Source organism: Papio anubis, chromosome 3 (assembly GCF_008728515.1).
Source record: "Papio anubis isolate 15944 chromosome 3, Panubis1.0, whole genome shotgun sequence".
In the NCBI taxonomy this organism is placed as follows: domain Eukaryota; kingdom Metazoa; phylum Chordata; class Mammalia; order Primates; family Cercopithecidae; genus Papio; species Papio anubis.
The window spans coordinates 164,194,813-164,204,478 of record NC_044978.1 but is presented as its reverse complement, the minus strand read 5'-3'; the positions used below and the strand labels follow the sequence as shown (position 1 = coordinate 164,204,478).

General features: G+C 37.3%; 1 pseudogene; it reads right to left on the bottom strand.

The window, feature by feature from the left end:
- Positions 1-5,431: 5,431 nt before the first annotated feature.
- Positions 5,432-5,906, bottom strand: LOC101005486 (annotated as a pseudogene).
- Between the last annotated feature and the right edge of the window lie 3,760 nt (positions 5,907-9,666).

The following is a 9,666-nucleotide window of genomic DNA, read 5'->3' as shown; positions in this document are numbered from 1 at the left end:
CTCTGATGGGCTGGGTGAGTCAATTCCCAGGCTTGGTGGTGTGTGTGGGTGGATTCCAGCTGTGGTGGTAGCAGCAAGTTGGGTGGGACAAACTTCAGACCTTCAAAAGGAATGCTTAGGTGCTAATGGTGATGGATTGATCTGTGTGGTCCCCAGGCCCCTGAATGGTGTGCTTAGGCACTGGAAAATCAAAGCTGGGCCAGAAAGATTGTTCTTAAGCCCTATGATGGTGTGTGCAGGCACTGACTGTGGTAGTCAGGGGGAGATCTCCAGGTCCCTAGAGAAATGCTTGGGTTGAGTGGCAGTGATTGTATTCTAGTCCTGCTGCTTGCAAGACTGGGACTGCTTTCAGTGGCAGCAGCTATATTTAGGTGCATGGGGAATACTTGTTTTTCTCTTGTTTTTTCAAGGTGGTCGTAGGCCACAGTGGCAGTTGCTGCTGGTAGGGGAGTATTTCCTTGGGACATGTAAAATGCACAGTTGCTTTGCTGCGGGGGCAGCATGGAATTGCCAATGGCTCACTTCAGCCATGGCCGTGGTTGCAGGTCGGGAATGTCAATGGAGCTCCAGCAATGTGGAGATGCAGTAACTATTGGGCTTTTTATCCAAGATGTAGTCTGGTGGGGGTTGGGCTCTCAATAGGGTGTCTTACTGTAGCTGCTTAGGTCTCAAGGGTGTGTGGGACTCAGCAGGAGTTCCCTTTCAGGAACAATGCCTTCATGCAGGCTCCAGGCAGCTCCCTAGGTAAGTTTTGGGCCTGCTAGTATCTAGAAACTCTCCTATGACTAGGATTACAGGAGTCTGTGGTGGGAATGTGGATCACTGAGGGCCACTCACTCTTTATCTGCATTAAGGAGCTTCCCTAGGTTCCTAGCAGATCCCAGATGATCAGGCTGCCTTGCTTCCTTCTCCTTCCTTGCTTTAGGTGTTTCTAGTCACTTCTCTGGAACAGATATTTGAGTACCAAATAAGCAGATCAAATAAACAGGTATTTGAGTACCACTATATGTCATCTCTTATTCTTTGTCCATGTCTATGTTTTTCTCTTTTGTGTAAACATATCTAAGATTACCACTATATATATATATATATAAAATATATACACACATGCATACACACACACACACACACACACACATTTTTTTTTTTTGACAGTCTTGCTCTGTCACCCAAGCTGGAGTGCAATGGCATGATCTTGACTCACTGAAACCTCTGCCTCCTGGATTCAAGCAATTCTCCTGCCTCAGCCTCCCAAGTAGCTGGGATTACAAGTGCCCACCACGACACCTGCCTAATTTTTTTGCATTTCTAGTAGAGACAGGTTTTCACCATGTTGACCAGGCTGGTTTCAGACTCCTGACCTCAAGTGATCCACCTGCTTTGGTCTCCCAAAGTGTTAGGATTATAGGCGTGAGCCACCATGTCCGGCCTCCTACTTACATTCTTTATCTTATATTTTAACACAGGAATCCTTTAGGGGTTTAATTATGCTGTTTTAAAAAAATCTTTCTAATGTCTCTTTTTTGTGTTGTTTCCAGTAGTAAGCTTATTATATATATATATGGGGACTTTATCTAGTGTAGTGCTAATAAACTGGTTCCCATTATAAAAAGCCAAATTTGTTTGCCAATTTCTATGGTATAAATGTTCCCATGATAGTCAATTTTGATACTGTCTGCCCGTTAGTATTGCTAGTTTGACATCACTGAATGTGAAGTTGAAAAGAGGTGCACACAATTGGCTTTCTCAAGTAAGTCTGCATGAGACAGCTCCAGCCCACCACAACCTTTATCTGTAGAAATCCTACTACATTAGGATTGAGAATCAATTATTTATAGGGAATTTGCCTTTGCTTTTGTTGAGCACCTGGAACTGTTCCCAATGTCAGGCCACTTTATATTAATTTCTTAGCTTTCTTGGAGCATGTAGATAGTTTTGAGTTGGATCCACAAATTTATTTGAGGAATGCTTCTTTTTTGTTGTTATGTTTTCATTTTTTAAATTGACAGTAATAACTATAATTGCATATATTTATAGGTTAAAATGTTATATTTTGATACGTGTATACATTGTGGGAGGACTGCTTCTGTTAACAGATTCTCAGAGGAGATGTTCTTCTTGTATTTTCCTTCACTCAAGGCCAAAAATAGTTCCCAGTTATATCCTTTAGCAAGGCTGATATTTTTCTATTCAGTCTCCCTTTCAGAGTGTAGCCCTTTAGGCTCTTGGCTTTGTTCAGCATTTCAACTTCAATTCCATATTTTGTGAAGGCCTAAGACTTTCAGCTATTAAAACCCAAGTCTCTTGCTGTTTGGAGGTCAGCCAACGCCCTTGGGGTGGCTGCCAGCTTTAGCGCCTGCTTACTAGTCTAGATTCATTCTGGGATCCTTCACTTCTGAATACTTTCTTATTCTCTTGTGAGCTTAACTATGCATTTAAAATAATTTTGAAAAAAATGTTTATCCAGTGTTTTAAAGTGTTTTGTAATGGAAAGGTTTTGAGGATATGTAGACTATAATATTTCTAGAAGCCGAGTTTCCATTTTAAATTTCTAAAACTCTAAGCACCTTTTCTGGTTATCTCTGCATAACAAATATTACAAACGTAGGGTTTGTAAGAACAATCAATTAATTATGTTTATGATCTGTGGGTTAAGAATTTGGAGAGGGCTCAGCTGAGTAATTCTTCTGCTCTATATGGTATCAGCTGGTTCACTTGTGTTTTTCAGCTGGAGGCTTGCCTGGTTTGGAGGGTCCAAGAGGGTTTCACTCACATGTCTCGTGCCTTGGCAGGGACAGTTGAAAGTCTGATCTCAGATGATTTGTTCTATCTGTCTATAGTCTCACAGCCCACCTTTATGATCTCTCCAGCAGAATCATTGTATTTCTTAACATCATCACTCAGGGCTCAAAGAGTAAATGCTCCAAGAGTCAGAAGTGGAAACTACCAATTTCTAGGTCTAAAGGTCTGCACATTGTCACCTTTCTCATGTTCTATTAGTCAAAACGGTCCTTGAGCCCAGATTGAAGAGGAGGAGGCAATATAGAGATCACCTAGTCTTACATTTTCCCTCAAAAGATGAAGAAGCCAGGATGTAGAGAGATCAAATAAATTGCTACAATCACACTGTGGCTAGTGTCATGCTTTGGATCCAGTAAATAATAGCCCAGTTTCTGCAAATGAAATGTCCAACTGGAATAGACCCAGGAATCATTGGTACAGATGCTGGTAGGGAATCCAGAATATAGAACAGATAACGATAGCCAGAAAGTAAGCCAACAGATAACAGGTGGTGGTTTTACACATTAGTTGGTCTGCAGTTCACTGTTTAATAACTAGGTATCCCAACAGGGGAATAAAAAATTGGTGATATTCAGAAATCCAAGAGACAATTAATAAAACAGATATTGAGGACCACTATACTGCAGGGACTGAAGCACTAGTGAGACGAGGGAAGACACAATGCAGTTCCTGGCCTTGTAGGGCTTAGGAGTTGGGCAAGCAGAGGGTGAGCAACCAGAAAGTCTATTAACAGGGAATAAGGCCCTAGCTACTGGTTACTTAGACAAGCAAGCAGAGTTCTAGTTCTAAAAGTGCCGGAATACTGAGATATTTTCCAAGATGAGGACGTGAGTGCAAAGGCCAAGGTAGAGATCTCGTTCTGATTAAAGGATGTTTATCAGATATTAGGGGAAAAAAAGCATTAGCACATTTATTGAAACTGGATAGATGGAAATAAAGATGAGTATGCTGAGTTTTGGAGTTTATGGCTAAAGATCTTTAAATTTTTTAGGATTTTCTCAGAGGCTCACCTAAACAGAAATGAAGAGATTGAAAACGTAACCAGTAGTTTATTATTGAAAATACAGAAGATGACTAAAGAAAGTGAATCATAGATACTGATGAGCAGCAGCAAATGATACAAGGTAACCGAATGGGTAGGCAAAGAAATTAAGTTGTCCCAGCTAGTAAATGGGTGATTCATAAGTATAATATATAGTAATGTAAATAGTAAAATTGAACTCTGTGTTTCAGAAGTTATAAAGTTAATAGCCTATAGAGGCTAGGCAGCAAACATAAATTAGGATGCAGGCTGTTCTGGACTAAATTGTGCTCCCTGAAAATTCACCCCCTTAACCCCCCATGTGACTGTTTTGAAAATAGTATCTTTAAGAGGTAACTCAGGTGAAAAAAGTTATAAGAATGGGACCCTAACCTGATAAGACCAATAGCCTTATAGAATAAGGAAGAGAGACAGAGAGAGAGAGAGAGAGAGAGATATCTACATATAAAAAGAAGAAAGGTGATATGAAGACACAGCAAGAAGGTGGCAGTCTGCAAGCCAGGAAGAGAGCCCTCAACAGAAACTGAGCTTGTCAGCACCTTGACTGTGAACTTCTAGGCTCCACAGTTGTGAGAAAATAATACGTATTTTTTTTAAGACACCCAGACTTTTTTGTATGTTATTATGGCAGCCCAAGGAGACTAATACATGGACCAAATTTAGTATAACAGGGCAAGCAGTAGAGAATACAATTGGGATTGGTGGACAGAGTCTTGAAGTAGAGCACAAAAGCCTCTTCCAAAAGAAGCAGATGCTACTGAGCTCCAGTGAATTGAGGTTGAGCTTGGTGGGAGGGAATAAGGAAATATACGTAAAGAAATGTGGTGGTAGACATTGATAGCTTCTTCTAGGTTAGGCAGGGCTCTGAAAGATTATCCTCAAACTGCTCTCCAAGGTCCTCATTTGCCTTAGGCCAAAGTGTTTTTTAAAATGAATGGAGCTGATATACGTGAAGTTCAGTGTAGGGCGAGGTGGGTAGTTGAGACAGTAATCCTTTCAAATTTGCAGACCACCTGGGGTGGATGGTGGCTCATGGCCCTCAGTGGGTTCCTCACATGCCTCTCTCCCTCATAACCTGCCAGAATTGATAATTTTCGAAGCCCTGGGGTCAAAGCCTACTCTAGGATTCCTAGCTCAAACCAATTTAAAATATTATGTGGTTTTGAGTAGATAGTTCTCCAAAGAAGATATACAAATGACCAAAGAGCACATGAAAAGATATTCAACATCACTAATCAGTAGGAAAGTACAAATCAAAATCACAATGAGATACCATCTCATATTCATTATCATGGCCATTATATATGTAAAAAAGAAAATAACAAGTGATGGTGAAGGTGTAGAGAAATTTTAAGTTTTGTGGTCTGTTGGTGAAAATATAAAATGGTGTAATTGCTATGGAAAATAATATGGCAGTTCTTCTAAAAATCAAAACTAGAATTACCATATGATCAAGCAATTTTACTTCTGGGTATAAACCCCAAATAATTAAAACCAGATTCTCAAGGAGATATTTGTACAACTATGTTCATAGCAGTATTATTCCTAACAGCCGACAGGTGGAAGCCACTCAACTTTCTTTTTTTGGGCATATGAAAATCCATTACTACTGTGTTTTCACCATTAAAATTTATGATCTTGATCTTTACTTCTTGCCTTTGTATAGGGCCAAAAGAGACACACTGGCTACTTTGACAACCTTAAAGCGGACTCCAGGAATATCACCAACAGCATGACTTTTGCGACCAAATCCAGCAAGCAGAACTTCATCGTTTTCCTGAATTAAGTTCAAGCAACCATCGTTGGGTACAAAGGCTGTGATTTTCTTGCCATTCTTGATCAGCTGGACCCTGACACATTTCCTAATGGCAGAATTTGGCTGTTTGGCTTCAACTCCTACTTTTTCCAGCACGATTCCTTTTGCACGAGAAGCACTTCCAAAAGGGTTGGCCTTCAGGGCTGTACCCAAATGGACTTTCTTGTACTGTTTATCATGCCACTTCTGGTCTCATCGGTGACTACAGAGCTTCCTAGCAGTATGAAGTCCATGACACTTGCACATCCTATCAGAGCGACGGGCCTGAGCCAGAGAGAAGCAGCCGGAAGCCACTCAACTTTCTATCAGCAGATGGATGGTTAAATGAAATGTAGTATATACATATAGCACATTTATATATATAAAAGCGTTATTTCGCCGTAAAAAGAAAGGAAATTCTGACACATGCTGCAACATGAATGAACCTTGAGGACATTAAGCTAAGTGGAATAAACCACTCACAAAAAGATAAAAAATGTATAGTTCTGCTTGTATAAGGTACCTAGAGCAGTGAAATTCATAGAGAACAAAAGTGAAATGGTAGTTGCCAGGGACTGGGGTGAGGAGGAGAAAATGAGGAATTTTTAAATGGATATAGAGTTTCAGTTTCGTAAGATAAAAAGTTCTGGTGATGGCTGCACAGCAATATGAATGTGCTTAATACCACTGAACTGTACTCTAACAAATGATTAAGATGGCCAGGCACCATGGCTTACGCTTATAATCTCAGCACTTTGGGAGGCCAAAGGAGATGGATCACTTGAGGTCAGGAGTTCGAGACCAGCCTGGCCAACATGGTGAAAGCCTGTCTCTATTAAAAATGCAAAAATTAGCTGGGCATGGTGGCAGGTGCCTATAATCCCAGCTATTTGGGAGACTGAGACATGAGAATCTCTTGAACTTTGGAGGTGGAGGGTGCAATGAGCTGAGATCACGCCACTGCACTCCAGCCTGGACAACAGAGTGAGACTCTGTCTCAAAAATAAAATAAAATAATAAAATAAAAAATAATTAAGGGGTAAATTTTGTGTTACATGTACTTTGTCATTATTAAACAATTATTTTGCAGGCTAACACCACATGAACCAAACATTTTGATGAGCTGGAACAGCCTACGAGTTGCCAACTTACAGCCTTCAGGATTTAGCAATAGCTGAAATAGCCAATATAGGCCCAATAGTAATGACTGAATTCAGCACAATGATCTTGAAGTAATGAATAAATTCAGCATTATGAATTTGTTTTTAAAGATGTTTGGGTATTACTCAGGCAAAAAAGTTACTTCCCATTGAGGTTCAATGTTGAAATCTTATTTGAATTTGTATGTTGTTAAGCTTTGATATAACGATAGCATGACTGGCAAGGGGAAGAGGTATATCATAAAACAAAGAAGAGCTTGTTGCTCAGATAAGGAATGAAAATAAATTTGAAAGCTTTAAGAGCAAGGTAGGAATTTGTAGAGTTAACAAAAAAGAAATGAATATATGAAAATATGTAGGTTCTTATTGCTAGAAAATAAAAAAATAGAAGAAACAATTTTAAAAATCTGGTCATTCACTATATGCCTGTATATATTATTTATACACATATATTTATATTTTGTGTGTATATAAATCATATAGATGGTCTTTCATACATACTCTAGATGGGTAACCCAGTGGTGAAACAAAATTTCTGTACATGAGAAGTTTGGAAACTGAGCTGAGGTTTCCTATTATTTCCCAGTGGACTAGTAGAGAGTAGCTTCTTTCTCCTTTTACCAACAATCTCCAAGAAAATGGGAGTGTTTGAAAGCCTCCACTTTTATAGAATGTTCCAGTATAGCCATTCTAATGCCAATACTCTCAAAGTGAAAGTGAATTAAAATTGTCAAACCAAACTATCCATCAGATAAGTGCTTATATAACCACAGAAATCTAGAACAAATTAATTTGACTTCAATTGCTTCCTAGAATGCAGTCTAAAAACAAAAGAAACTGCCTAAGCATATGAACTTTGGTAGCTATTTTTTATTTGGATTAAATTTTAAATTGTTACTTTAGAATTTTTGTTTTTTATATTGTTGGTAAAGCAAGTAAGTAATTTGTTTCATTGCAAGTCAACAATTTCAGTGTAAGAAAAAGGAGATGTAATAACTGAATCAATAGTTTAAATAGAAAAGCTGCACTGTTGGAAAGATTAATATAAATTGTGGTGTTCCATGGCTGGAAAACATTGGTTATAGCCCTGTGCACTGACAAGGTCCAGGGCAAGGTCATTCTGTGATCTACTCTAGTGTTCAAGAGCATAGGACCTCTTAGAAAATGGTTGATTCCGTATATGGGCTGGAAAGTACAATGTGAAACTCTACTATCAGGTTGTGCCAGGAAGCAGGGAAGCTTTTGAAGATTAATGGTGTTATGTCAAAAGACCACAGAAACCAATTTAAGGTGTGCTTGAGACAATTCGAGCACCAAAAGGAGGATAATAGTTTTGGTCAGTTGACACACTGTAAATCTGAGAAACTATTAGTTCATAATAATGTGCAAAAGAGAAAAAAAATAAACGAAGTGTTGAGTCTTGTTATTCAATCATGTTAGTGTTATTAACTAATTTATTGTATGGCTAAATAGTGTAGAAATAAAAAGTGTAAATGTCTCAGCTCAATGCATTTTCTGACTCAAAGGGAATATGAGTAGAATGATACCACAAGTTGTGACCTTAAATCAGACATGAAATATTCAAATTAGATTGTGTATATATACATTTTAGGTTGGTGCAAAAGTAATTGCGGACTTTGCCATTTAAAAGAAAAAAGGCAAAAGCCACAATTACTTTTGCACCAATTTAATACATATATAAGCATATGTTCTCATATATTATAGGTAATATATAATGATACATATTATATATTGACGTATTAATATATAATAGTATACATTATATAGATATTAATAATATATTATATTGATATATGTTCATATATCATGATTAGATATTAATATATCATGATAATATATATTATATTAATATATTTATATATTAATATATCATGACATATATTAACATATAATATATAACATATCATATTAATATGTAATATACCATTATATGTAAACATATAATTATGATATATATGTTTATATAATGATATATATGATATATGTCATTATTATATATATCATTATATATTACCAATAATATATTAGTACATATGCTGATGTATATGCGTTAAGTTGGTGCAAAAGTAATTTTGCTTTCTTGCTTTTTTGTATAGTTTTATAGTTCTAAGAATAAAATAATTTTAAGAGTCATCAGGCCGAAAGGATTTAAAGTTACATTTCTCAGAAGCCCATCAAGGGCAAAGGCCTTCAGAATTAGAAGAGGAATCACGTTTCTATTACTTGAAGTTTTCCAACTTGAGTGAAAGAACTCTTACTAGACTAAAGAATTAGATCATACAGATAACCTGAATCCATGGAAGTAGGTTAACTGATCCTCTTAGCGTTTTGAAATCACTGGTGTAACAAAAATTGGGTTCAGCAACCATAGTAACAAACAATATCCTTGTGAGGTAAATTTCTCTCAATAACATCAATTAACAGGTATGGGAATTGTTTTCTTCACATGAATTAGCATGTTTTTCAACCTGAGAATATTTATAACTAAGTACAGAAATGTTAAGAAGGAAGCTCTGCCTTGTTGATATTGTATATGCTAATGATAAACATATTATTGGCCAGCGGAGTCACAGTCTTAAATAATTTGAAATGGCTATTTGAATAATATGCAGTATTTAATTTATGACTTTAAGAAGTAATCATATACAGTTTTATCTCATCTAAGAAAACATTGGGTTTACATTATTTACAAGCATTGCTCATTGAATGTATAAGAATTATTGAAGACCCAGGAAAATTTTATTTCCTGTATTAGCCAATTGTAGTATTTAAAAGGCAAATTCTTTTTTTTTTTTGAGGCGGAGTCTTCACTCTGTCGCCCAGGCTGGAGTGCAGTGGCACCATCT